General features: G+C 33.8%; 1 long non-coding RNA gene across 1 annotated transcript in view; it reads left to right on the top strand.

Annotated features, from left to right (window-relative positions):
* Nucleotides 1–14,556, top strand: part of LOC105728800 (uncharacterized) — a 257,617-nt gene that overhangs the window by 196,283 nt on the left and 46,778 nt on the right. The window contains exon 5 of the long non-coding RNA XR_001110137.2: nt 6,900–7,056. This is a non-coding gene — a long non-coding RNA (uncharacterized LOC105728800). The remainder of the gene's footprint in view (nt 1–6,899; nt 7,057–14,556) is intronic.

Below are 14,556 nucleotides of genomic sequence, written 5' to 3'. Positions count from 1 at the left end.
GTCTATGTCTACTTTTTTATTACAAAGGTGGAGTTGGGTAGTTGTGACAGAAACCATATAGTCTTCAAAGTCCAAAAAAATTACTAACTAGTTCTTTATAGAAAATCTTTACTCATCCTAGATTTAGGGATTTGGAGAGAAATCATGTAGTCTTCCGCAATTAAATGTTCTCATTTGCCAACAGGCCTTAATAAAGAAGTGAATGGCCTGACCTTGGAATACTAAGTGACAATGTAGGCTAAACTGGCCATTATAAATTAGGCATTTTCTGATTCTCTTAACCGAAATGTTAAGTATACAGCAATTCTACATTATCAAATAGTAGCGAACAACATAAGAATCATGAACAGACAGGTCAAATTCCCAAAGTATCTATTCCTGTTGCTTATAGTCTCCTTTCACTCACACCTATATTTTAAGAATATATCTTATAAATTCCCTGTGTCCAATTAGTGGAGGAAGAAAAACCTTGCGTTTGTTTACAGATGGTTTTGTGCTATATGCTGACACCAACAAGAAGGGGTCCTTTTCAGAATTAGAGTATGCTTTGAGTTGGCCTTGGCCTTAAAAGATAGGGGAAAAAGAGAATACTTACCCTTCTCTATCTACATCCCCTCCCACGCCCTCTTCTTTACCCTCCCATGGTTACCTTCTTTTAACCATGCATCTGTTTTCCAGTTTGCCTAGATGGAGACAGAGTCAAAAGAACAGATATTCCCTGATTCATATATACTGTCCAAGAATTTGGCAGGATAAGCAAGGAGTGGGTAAGAACAAGTTTGGAGGACTGGTGTCTTGAAGGGTGGATAAAAAGAATAAGATGTATCTGTCAGAATGGGCACGATTATATCAATATTGTGTGCTATGGGAGGCACACAAAAGATCTCTTAGGGCAAATAAAGTATTCAACTTTCTGATAGAAATAGTTTTTAAAACAATCTGCCTGCCATTATCATTTGGAAATAGTAATATCTCAAGATATTAATAAAGTCAGCAAGGTTTTGTTTGTAAATATAGCTGTTCAAAATTGTTCAAATTTCTAATATGTATTATTTGTTGTTGCTTTTCCTTTTCCTTCCTTTTATTTTTATTAGCTTTTCTTTTTTCATCCATTTTTCTTTATGTTTAACAATGTTATTATTTCTTCATGATATAGATTTTAATTTACAATTATATTGGATTTTTAACCATCTGATGTGATTTATTTCTGATTAGAATGTGTTAGTGTTAGAGGATAATTTTTTTTCCTGATACAGATTCTTTGGATTGTGGCATAGTTTCATTTTTATTAATGCTCATTAATTATTAATGCATGTATGGCATATTATAGTTCAACCAGAGAAGTGCTGGTAACAGACAGTTATTAATAGAATTAGTGTAAGAACTTGACTTATGCAGTCATGGAGTCTGGCTAGGCAAGTTGGCAATCCCTAGAGCAGGCTACTAGGAAGGGCAGCCTGGAACCATGGGCAAAAGCTGAAGCTGCTGTCTACATGCAGCATTTCCTTTTCAGGAAGTCCTCATCTCTGTTTTCAACTGGTTGTATCAGGCCCACCCAGCTTATCTAGCATAATTCCAATTTATTATGGATTTTAATCACATATGCACAATATCTCTGCAGCAACACCCTTATTAATGTTTAATTGAATAACTGGAGACTTGTAGCCTAAGTTGATATATCAAAGCCACCATCTCATGTGCTAATAAAATGGTGTATTCTATATTATTTGTGGTCAAACTTTATTTTATACCTCTTTATATAAGAAATACATAAACTGATGTCTACTAGTTAGAGACATTAATTTAGATGTAAATGTGTTGTTTATACCAATTACAGCCTCCTACTTGTGCCTGTTGTTTTTCATATCAAGCTTGGATTTGTCAGATATAAATATTACTATTTGAGATATCTTGATGTTGGTCCATGGTATCATTTTCTGCTCCTTATATCATCAGCCAAGGAAATGAAAAAGAAACCAGAAATTGACAAAAATATTGAATATTCTATTTATTGTCATCTTAAGTGTTTCTCTCATAAGCAATGTATTTCTTTTTTTAGTTTTAATTTTTGATGATACATAGTAGGTGTACATATGTATGAGGTACATGAGATGTTTTGACACAGGCAGGCAATGTAAAATAAGCACATCATGGAGAATGCGGTATCCATCTCCTCAAACATTTATCCTTTGAATTACAAACAAGACAATTATACTCTTCAAGTTATTTTAAAATGTACAATTAAGTTATTATTTATCATATTCAACCTATTATGCTGTAAAGTACTAGGTCTCATAGCAGTATGGTTCTGAATTTTGTTATATCTAAGAATCTTAAGATTTTGTCAATAGTCATGGTAATGAAAGTAAGTACTTAAGTTTTACAGAGCATAACTCACTGAAAGGAGCCATCCCTGAGGTTAATGAGTTTATGCTATGACAAACAGAGACTCAACTCTATAAAGTCAACACCCAGTTTACCATCAGAGCACCTACTTCACTTTATATATACTGTAAGAACTGCTTTTTTAAAAAAATTATCATTTATACTTAAGTTCTGGGGTACATGTGCAGAACATGCAGGTTTGTTACATAGGTATACACATACCATGGTGGCTTGCTGCATCCATCACTCTGTTACCTACATTAGGTATTTCCCCTAATGCTATCCCTCCCCTAAACCCCAAGCCCCCAAAAGGCCCCAGTGTGTTATGTTCCCCTACCTGTGTCCATGTGTTCTAATTGTTCAACTCCCACTTATGAGTGAGAACATGCAGTGTTTGGTTTTCTGTTCTTGTGTTTGCTGAGAATGATGGTTTCCAGCTTTATCCATGTCCCTGCAAAGGGCACAAACTCATCCTTTTTTATGGCTGCATAGTGTTCCATGGTGTATATGGCTAGCCATATGCAGAAAGCTAAACCCGGATTTCTTCCTTACACCTTATACAAAAATTAAGAACTGATTTTTACAAAAGATTGTCTGACACCTAATTATGCTGCTTAAAACATGAAGTGGAGGAGAATTGACAACAGTAGGCCATATAACCTGTCATTATTTGTTGTCTTCTGCTCCCCCACCAAGCCAGTCATTGTAGTTATGATGCTGCCCCTGCCCTTTGCTGCCTTAGCTGGCATCTGCTGCTTTTTGAAAAGCAAAGAGGAAAACACTGATCCATGTAAGCAATGTAGGAAAAAAGCAAGTGAAAAGTTAGAAGTTATTTGTCACTCTAGTTTATAGTTGTGGTATCTAACATCTAACCCTCTCCCTCCTTAGGGTCCTTCAGCTCTCCGGTGGATCAGATATCTCCTAGAATCACAAGCACATATTTTATTTTATTATATTATGAGTAAAGTTAAAAATAAACCATCTAATTGTATAGGCTAGAACGTTAAAACTTCCGCATACTACTCTTCAGATTTATGTTTTTAGGACTATGAGTCATTCTGCTACTCTAATACTTCAGTGATATTTATATACATGTCAAAATATAACATGGAGTGACAAGATTGATTAAAGTGGCTTTTTTTGATACATTTTTACTTGGCTGTACAGTGAAATATTGTATACTTCTAAAGGTATGCAAAAAATATATTCAATTCAAAATGAATCGAATAGAAGCATTAATATTCTAAGTTCTTCTCAAAAGGAAATTCATTTATTATCTTAGAAAAACTGTATTTTAAATGTATATATACTAAATTATTATTTATGGCTCTAGACTAAGAGAATGGCTCTGCAACAAAATATATGAAACTGATCATCCTCCCTAAAAACTCACGTACATTCTTTTACCCTCTTCCTCCTTCTCCTCCCATTCCCAATCCCAGTACCACACACACCTAATTTGTTTTTTACCTTTGCCTTGGAGTCTCTACTGTGGTTCACCTTTCAGTCTCAAATTTCTAGACCCTTTTCAGGATTTTGTCAGAGACCTGAACACATTAAAACCATCTCTTACTAACTTACAAATGGCTTTTAATATTAAATGTTGGTAAAATAATCTACATATAATAGTTAAATCAAAATAATTTGTGTAAGCATTAGAATTTCTGGTATAAAAATTCTGGGAAGATTCACATGATTCTTTCTTGGAGATGCTCTCAATTATAGTGATACAGGAGCATGTAACTCTTTGTGGTAATGATAAATAGTTAATTATAATATAGATGATTAGTAAAAAAGTAAGCATGTTGCACATGCAACATCACTGTTTCATTATAGTTACAAAATATTCATGCTAATATTTTAGTGATTGCATTTAATTTGAAAGGTGCAATTTCTTCATAGCTAGCGAAAAGTAATTGTGATTTCATAGATGTTTTACAGTGGCAGTAAATTAACTCACATGGTTAATGATTAACAATATATTTTTTACCTGTGGTATTCAAATATGGCAAAAGTAGTTCCCTTGTTAAAACTATTTGCACTAGAGGAGATATATCATAATTCTTAATATGAATCTGTGAATATATGACTGACATAATATTTACTTATCAATTTCTATTTAAGTCATTCATAGACTTTAAAGAGTACTAAATTTTAATAATCAATTTATTAAATTTTAATTGCACAAGTACTAGATAGCTATATTCTCCATTATTTGTATATTATTAATGAAATTTAAATCACTCCATCATCATCATCCCACACCCTAGTCACTTCCCTTCCAAAACATGATTACTATTTTTTATATCAATTTTTTCTGATATTTGAACTTTACACATATTAAACATATCTTTAAAATAATAGACATTATTTCATATAATTTTCCATATGTTTTCAAATAAATGCTATCTTTAATACTGCTCAGGAGGGTACTTTTTCTTTACCAACTTTTTTTGTTTTTTAAAATACTCAGATTAAAACATGTAGAGACAACATGCTTTTAGATATGCTTTTTTTTAGATTGTATGTTTTACCATGTTTAATCTACACATTTAACAGTAGCTGTGATAACAGGTGCCCACCACTATGCCCTACTAATTTTTGTACTTTTAGTAGAGACAGGGTTTCACCATGTTGGCCAGGTTGGTCTCAAACTCCTGACCTCAAGTGATCTGCCCACCTTGGCCTCCCAAAGTGCTGGGATTACAAGCGTGAGCCACCACACCCAGCCTACACATTTATTTTTGATGAACATTTAGATTGTAACATTTTTGTTACTAAATGATGGAATTAACATCTAGGATATCTTGTTTATAGTTAGAAGTGTTTCTCAAATTTACATACTTGAGCTAGAATTCTGGGCCAAGATAAGAAACATCCTCAATTTTAAAAGTTGGTTCTAAGCTACCCAGTATATTGATGTGTAAATTCATACTCTAAAAAATTTTGCATTAAAATACAATTTCTCTATAATGTTGCCAAGTCAATCGTGTTTATTGCCGACATTGTATATATCTAAGAGTGAAAAATTTTAAAATGTTAACATCAAGAACTTTAATTAATTTAGGATCTCCCATGATACTGCACTGGTGAAGGGAGACGAATTCCAAAATAGATGCCAAATCTTATGACGTTGATTTGACTGTCTCTCTTCAATGCCCTGGAAGAGTGACATATTCTGTTTGGATTCATGGAAACCATGTATTAGGCTATACAGTTAGTCGGTTACGGTGGGGGCAATGTCCCTTGGCTTCCATGCATGAGTACAGGATAGAAAATGTCTCTGATAAAAACGGGAACAGAAACAGGATGGAAGCAAACTAGAATTTGGATTTAAAACGCGTTTAACAAGAATCTCTGCATAATTTAGTAGAATGTGGCCATGAACAGGTCATTCCAATTTCTTATGAATGTAACTTCTAATTTAATGTCAAAATTATTACTACATATTGTATCTGTTTCTTCAGGCTGTATCAAAAGGAGTATGTCCCTAATTTTATTTTGTATAATGGAGAGGATTCATATAGAGATTTGACCTCCAACAGAGAGCTAAAATAAAATCCCATCAACTTCTTTTTAATTGGAGAGAAAAAATTATTTATTCGGCATAGGAAATTTTGGTGAGAACATTTTTCTCCAACAAAGCAAGTTCATGTAGTGACATTGGAAAAATATTTTGATTTAACTACCTGATGGTACATTTGAGAGTCCTCAGAAATAAATTCTTTTGCTTATATTAAACATAAGGACATTTTAAATCCAAGGCCTCCATTTGGGATTTACACATATACTGTCTGACTGTGACTAATAAAAGCATTTTACTTTATTCTTTCATTTTAATTATGTGTTTTCTTCCTTTGGCTTCCTCTAGGGAATTCATTACTTTTAATATTGTCTCTAATTGACATTTTGGATGGTGTTTTATAGACAATGAGAAAAAAGTAGGGTGTTCATTTGTAATTTGGAAAAATAATGAGCATGCTATCATCATCCACCAGTAGAAGAGAGCATGCCCTTAGGTTCAGGCACGCACAATTAGCTCTCAGACCCACTCCTCTTCTCTCCATTGATCATAGTCCCTTGTTAGAGTTCTCAAGTGATCAATACAAGATATGATGAAAAACAATTCACATAATTCCCATTTAGGAATGACAAATACATTCAGTACCAGGGTTTTATTAAAATTTAAAAAAATAGAAAAAAATCTAAAACTTATAAAATGACCACTTGACCACTTGGAGTAAATTTTTAGAGCTCTTTACTTGATTTTAAGCAACTAAATCTGATTAGGAGGTAATAATTCTCTATTAAAGAAAATGTAATCAAAGGTAAAACTTCCTGAGAATTATTATTTTCTTTCACAGCTATTAAATCAACACCTGTGAACTAAATAAATGTATACATTACAAGTTTTTAAGGGGAAAAACAATATTGTATAGCCGTATTTTAAAAGAAAATGAAGGTTTTGTATAACAATCTAACTTCTAAAAGTAATAACTTTTATAACTTTGCAGTTGGTACTTCAAAGCATTCCCATTGATGTCTAATGCATCTGAAGAATTTGCCATATCAAAATGCAGGAAAATAGCAGAATGTTTTTATAAGAAGATACAGAAGCAAAACATCCACAGTTCATAACAGTTCTTCAGTGTATATTAGAAATCAAGTAAGGTATGTATGTGTGTGTGTGCACATGTATGTATGAAAAAGAGTGAGAACCAACAAATAGCAGTGGTAGAAATGACCTAAATAAAGTTTCAAATATTCTGTTAAATAGAACAAAGAAAAAAGAAGCTTAGCATCCTAGTTTAGAAATGCAGATTAAATAACAATGACATGCCTCTACACATCAAGGACAATGGCTATAAACAAAAAAGACTAAAAATAACAAGTGTTGGTGAGGACATAGAGAAGCTCGAATCCTCTACATTTTTAATAGTAATATAAAATGATAAAATGGTGTATCCATTTTGAAAAACTGAATGGAACGTTTTTTGTTTTCTTGTTTTTTTAATAAGTTAAACAGAAATGTACTACATATCCCACAATTTTAGTTCTAGGTATCTATCCAAAGAAAAGAGAAATATATGTCACAAAAATATTTGGACAAATATTCAAGCTATATCACTGCAAGTCATTGAATTGTACATTCCAATGTAAAAATGTATAAATTTTATGATACCTAAATTACAACTCAACAAATCTATTCAAAGACATTTTCTTCTCTTCTCCAACCTGTTTGGTAGCCTGGAGCTTGCTCTTTTGGTTCACTGTAAAAACTTGTTCATTAAATTAGCAGTAAATGCTTTAGAAGGAACAACAAAGAAAAATGGCATGTACTTGAAGGCATCTCTATCTGAAGGATGACAAAATATTCATAAACCCTTTGAAACTTCATGGGATTAGTATGATAGGTGTCTTGGTGACATTGGATGGGATTGCCAATCAAATGACACCCTCAGATGTACTTGGATATACTTAAAACTGGTTTCATTTGTGCAGTGAAGATTCTGACTCTCTGTTTTGATAATTAACTGCTGATAATGCCTAAGCATTAATCCTTCCTCTTCCCCTGGTGCCACACATCTGGGCCAACTCATATGAAAGGCTGGATGTGCCCTCCTTCAGCCCAGGCAGGCGAGTCAAACTAGGCAAGTCATTCCCTCTAAGCAGGAACAGTAACCCTGGCCCCACTTCTTAACCATAGTAAATAGCCAGGCCAATCTCCATTCCTTGCTCTCTCAAGCTGTTTCACACCTGCTAAATTATGTAAGTGATGTACCTTTGCATACTCAGGTGTCATCACCCTGGATATCTAAACCTGAACTTTGTATCAGAGTCTCTCTGCTTCTGCAGGCAACCATAAAAATTATCTTCTGTCATATTGGAACCTGATTTTTAAAATGTTAAGAGCGAAGACAAAATAGCTCTTAATGCTTTAACTTGGACTTTCATTTTGTGTGTGGCAGTGATAATTATTTTCTTGTTAAATATTGCTTCTTCATATTTATTAAAACAATTTTATTTTTTGTTCATGTTAGCAATACATCTAGTTATAAAAGAAAAATAAAATCTACATTGCCACAGATTCTCTTACAATGAAAGGTGTTCTTTAACTATGTTTTGACCAATGAAATGTAAGCAGATTTGCAGAAGATAAGATTTCTAGAAAATCTGCTATATGCCTAATTAAGTGAAAATGTGGTTTCCCAATTGGTATGTTTATTGTCCTGTGCCTCCCCTCTTCTTCATGCCTAGAGGGAAGATATGATGCTCAGAGGTGTTACAGTCGTGCAGTAAGCATAAAATGAGAGTGCCATGCTATGGTGGACAAGAAAATGAGGTTATTGTGGAATTTCAGTCATGAGGTGCCTGCCTCATGATGTGTTAATGAGAGAAAACAAACAAATAAACAAAACCTGAATGCACACATATTACATACGTGTGTGTGTATATATATAATATACAAAATTACCTGACTTTCACTTGAGTATGAACTTCATTTTATTTTTTAATGGTTATTCTCTTAATCACACTATTATTGTCACCTAGGTCATTATTACTGAAGCCACATCAAATTACCTGACGTTCACTTGAGTGTGAACTTCATTTTATTTTTTAATAGTTATTCTCTTAATAACACTATTTATTATTGACACCTAGGTCATTTATCAGAAAGTATAATTTGTCATTGTTGTTTTTATACTCAACCTATAAAATTACATGGGATTAAAAACAGAATGTTCAATCCAAAAAATTTGGAGGATGTAGTTTGAAGAGAAAGACATTGCACAACTACCTTTTGTCATTTTTATTTATTTTTATTTTTTATTTTTTTAAATTGTACTTTAGGTTCTGGGGTACATGTACAGAACATGCAGGATTGTTGCATAGGTACATACATGGCAAGGTGGTTTGCTACCTTCATCCCCCCGTCACCTATATCTGGTATTTCTCCCCTTATTATCCCTCCCCACCCCCAATGTCCCTCCCCTAGACACCCACCCACCAACTGACTGCAGTGTGTGATGCTCCCCTCCCTGTACCCACGTGTTCTAATTGTTCAACACCCGCCTATGAGTGATAACATATGGTGTTTGGTTTTCTGTTGTTGTGTCAGTTTGCTGAGAATGATGGTTTCCAGATTCATCCATGTCCCTGTGAAAGACATGAAGTCATTGTATTTTATGGCTGCATAGTATTCCATTGGTATATATGTGCCACATTTTCTTTATCCAGTCTATCACTGATGGGCATTTGGGTTGGTTCCAGGTCTTTGCTATTGTAAACAGTGCTGCAGTGAACGTATGTGTGCACGTGTCTTTATAATAGAACAATTTATAATTCTTTGGGTATATACCCAGTAATAGGATTGCTGGGTCAAATGGTATTTCTATTTCTAGGTCCTTGAGCAATCGCCACACTGTCTTCCACAATGGTTGAACTAATTTAGACTCCCACCAACGGTGTAAAAGTGTTCCTATTTCTCCACATCCTCTCCAGCATCTGTTGTCTCCAGATTTTTTAATGATCGCCATTCTAACTGGTGTGAGATGGTATCTCAGTGTGGTTTTGATTTGCATTTCTCTAATGACCAGTGATGATGAGCATTTTTTCATGTTTGTTGGCCTCATATATGTCTTCTTTTGTAAAGTGTCTATTCATAGCCTTCACCCACTTTTGCATGGGCTTGTTTTTCTTTTTTTTCTTGTACATCTGTTTTAGTTCTTTGTAGATTCTGGATATTAGCCCTTTGTCAGATGAGTAGATTGCAAAATTTTTTTTCCATTCTATTGGTTGCTGGTTCATTCTAATGATTGTTTCTTTTGCTCTACAGAAGCTCCAGAGTTTAATTAGATCCCATTTGTCTATTTTGGCTTTTGTTGCCAATGCTTTTAGTGTTTTAGTCATGAAGTCGTTGCCTGTGCCTATGCCTATGTACTGAATGGTTTTGCCTAGGTTTTCCTCTAGGGTTTTTATGGTGTTCAGTCTTATGTTTACATCTTTAATCCATCTGGATTTAATTTTAGTGTAAGGTATCAGGAAGGGGTCCAATTTCTGCTTTCTGCACGTGGCTAGCCAGTTTTCCCAACACCATTTATTAAACAGGGAATCCTTTCCCCATTGCTTGTTTTTGTGAGGTTTGTCAAAGATCAAATGGTTATAGACCTGTGGCATTGCCTCTAAGGCCTCTGTTCTGTTCCATTGGTCTATGTCTCTGTTTTGATACCAGTACCATGCTGTTTTGATTACTGTGGCCTTGTAGTATAGTTTGAAGTCAGGCAGCGTGATGCCTCCAGCTTTGTTCTTTTTGCTTACGATTGTTTGTGCTATGTGGACTCTCTTTTGGTTCCATATGAAGTTTGACATGTTTTTTTTTTTTCCAGTTCTGTGAAGAAGGTCATTGGTAGCTTGTTGGAGATAGCACTGAATCTATAAATTACTTTGGGCAGCATGGCCATTTTCACAATGTTGATTCTTCCCAACCATGAGCATGGGATGTTTTTCCATCTGTTTTTGTACTCTCTTATTTCATTGAGCAGTGGTTTGTAGTTCTCCTTGAAGAGGGCCTTTACATCCTTTGTTAGTTGTATTCCTAGGTATTTTATTCTCTTTGTAGCAATTGCGAATGAGAGTTCACTTTTGATTTGGCTGTTTGTCTGTTATTGGTGTATAGAAATGCTTGCGATTTTTCTTTATGGAAAAACCAGGGTTGGCCATCATTTCCTTAAAATTAAATGTCTCTGATTCCAAAATGGTCTTTTGTGCGCTCACTTTGGCAGCACATGTGCCAAAATGATCTTACACTTTCTCTGAATTAAAGGGTTTTATGAGAAAGAATCTTCATAATAAGATATTTTGGGGAAGTGGAATTCAAATAACCCTTTATATGAGAGTATAGAAAAATAAAAGAGCCCATGAAGTATAACGTAATTTTCTACATGTTATTTTTAACATAAAAGTGCTCAAGATTGGGCTACTTAAAGAAAATTAGTTGTGTGGTGGTAAGTGTCGAGCTGTGTATGCTACCTGTTGTGCAAAAGAAAATCTCCAGACATTCTCAAGAATCAGTCTTTAATTTCATGCTTTTCCCTGATACAATGTCAACTCCTCAGAATTATGGGCACCATATATTACTTTACTCTTTTTCTTAAAATTTATTTGTACCTGATACTATAAGGCATCATATCCATTGTTTCTCTTTCTCTTCCCATAAGATATCCACTCTGTGAGAATATGTTTCTTTTCTTATTCTCATCTGCATCTCTTTTTGTTTGGTTTTCATAACAATAATGCAATAGAGAAAACAAAATAAATAAATACACCTCCAAAGTTCAAATATCTAAAACTTCCTTTATTTCCGGGGATCAATGAGCACAACAGATCATTTCTCAGCCATAGACTGGATCAACTGGGAAGATTCTAGAAACAATATAAGATTTGAATATAACCATCATAATTTTAAAGAATATTTTATTATTTGCTAACACATGCATTGCTGGGTGTCTATATACCTCATATTCATTATTTTATGTTCTATTTATCAGTTACATTCTCATGTGAAATGTTTCTTTGAAAGTATAATAAGAAAATAAAAAAAATGGCTAGATGAGTTTTTTTCCACATAAAGTAGGGTAATTCAATGAAAGTGTCCACTCTTAACACAGTAATGAGATGCTTTTGCTTATAACTAAGAAAATTAGGTTGTCATATTAAGCAATTTTCAAATTACTTGGTGGAGAATTTTATTTTTTATAGAAACCTATGCTTTCCCCTGAACATATAATAAAATTTATTACTTACTTGAAGGAATTCTTTAACAAATATTCTCAAATTTTTTTGTGAATATCAGATGTAGGATTGCCCTATTGTGGTTATCAAGTTTCTTACACAAGTGAATTGTTATACATTTTACATTTTTTTCAGTTTCTTATTTTAAATATGTCTAGATATATCACTACTAAGTTATTTATATAGAAATATGAATACATGTAGATATATTAATTTACAGATAGTTTATGGTAGTTCTATGCTTATCTCCAAAACACACTGGCCATTATACTGAACTTTGGACAAGATAGAGATGAAATGCACTAGCTAGAGATTTATTTTTCTCTTTAACCCTTTAACAACTTGATGTTTTTATTGAAAATGTGTAGATTACTGACCTGCACTTGATTTGTGGAATCTCTTCCTGCTTTTGGCTACATAACCAATGGGGTATTAAAGACCCCTCAGTAAATGTGTGCTTTGGGTTCCCTAAGACTAAAACAAGACCTATTTATCTTGGTACCTTTTGTTTTATAATCTAAAGTTTGTCCTGTAAAACTGAAAGTGGGTCTTGGAAGCTCCTCTTTCACGGATGGTTTGTATGATTCCACGTTTGTCTATGTGTCTTAATTCTCCTCTTGTATTGTGTACCCTTTGTCTCTAACAACACATAATATAACAATTCTTTGTGAAGTCTCATGAGTTATTTTAATTTTTTAACCCTGGAATTGCTGTAATTGACACTGACAAAAAGTCATTGAAATGATTTTTCACTTAATAATTTATATAATCACCATTGCTTATTTTGGGAGAAAGATGAAGAATAGAGTTATGATTTAGAATTGTTGGAGCCAGGCTAGCTGGAGAATAAACCTTGTGTGAAGTGGCTCAAGAGCTGCCACCACCAAGAAGAAGAAAAGCCTATCAGTGGAATTTGGAAGTGGTGGATCCACAAACAGAAAAAATAGTTCAAGGGTTTTAAAAGAAATTTGAAAGGGTCAGGGGGTTTGGGAAATTAAGCCAATAATTATGTTCCATAGCTGTTTGTAAACATGATAGAATCCAAGACTTCCAAGTCAGCTGAATTATAGGCAGTAATCATGTCTATAAAGGAAAGGGACACGCTGTCAAAAAGTGAGCATGTGTGTGTATGTGTGTGTGTGTATGCGCACACGTAAAATATAATTTGACATGTCTCCCATCTCACTAAAAATATTATATAGGTTATAGGTTACAGAGGCATGGCATGAAAGAAGGGGGTGAACATGCTATGCCATGTTCAAAGCAGCATTATTTACAATGGTCAAAAGGTAGAAGCAATCCAAGTATTTAACCATAGATGAATGGGGAAACAAAATATGGTGTACACATAAAATAAAATGTTACTCATCCTTAAACAAGGAAATTTTGACACAAGCCACAACATTGATGAACCTTGAAGATACGATAAATAAAATAACCTTGTTACAAAAGAACAAATATGATATGGCTCCTCTTATATGAGATTCCTACAGTAGTAGAATTCATAGAAGCATAAAGTGGGAATGATGGTTTCCAGGGGCTGGGGGTTGTGAGGAATAGAAAATTAGTGTTTATTGGATACAGTGTTTCAGTTGGGGAAAATAAAAAACCATTGGGGATGCATGGTGATAACTGCTGTGGAACACTATGTATTTAATGCTGCATAATTGTATTTTTAAAATGGATAAAGTATAAAACATGACATGTATATTTTACTTCAATAATAAAAATAATAATATGCAAGAGAAGGAAGAACTGAAGGTAACTATTGTCTGCATTAGATAGTGGTATCTACCACCTGCATCCGCTCTCTATGAGGAATTTATCTAACACCAAACTTTGACAGACTGTACAATATGCTTGGTTACTGGAGGATGCCAAAGGACAAAGTAAATTATAGACAGTAACACAATCATGAGGAACAACACTTAAACTAGAAGGTAGTTGCATTGCATTCTTTTGATATCTAAACACTGACAGAATAAGGAAGAAATAAGTAAGTTCAAAATGTAAAATGATGAGTAGCACCCCTTGCAGTATCAGATCTAAATGATAATAAAAATAATGTGGTATGGATTTATATTGATTCTTGATCCATAGCCAGTGATTTGGCTACGTGGTCAAGAAATGGTTTTACTATATTGGAATTTACATTACTGGACAATAAAAAGTATTCTGATATGTGGAGCTATGTTATGAAAACTACATAGACATAGAAAACACTACATAGACATAAATATGACTTGTTGATACTCATAAGATAAACCGTTTTCTAAACTTAGGAATTGGAATCAAGTTGTACTCTAGCCTGTGCCCTGGAGATGATTTCTTGTGTGTCTAAAATAAGCAGATGAGAAGTCACAGGAACATCCAAATGAT

This window comes from Aotus nancymaae, unplaced genomic scaffold (genome assembly GCF_030222135.1).
Source record: "Aotus nancymaae isolate 86718 unplaced genomic scaffold, 86718_ANA_hifiasm-v0.15.2.pri h1tg000062l, whole genome shotgun sequence".
In the NCBI taxonomy this organism is placed as follows: Eukaryota; Metazoa; Chordata; class Mammalia; order Primates; family Aotidae; genus Aotus; species Aotus nancymaae.
This window is presented reverse-complemented; position numbering and strand designations above follow the sequence as displayed.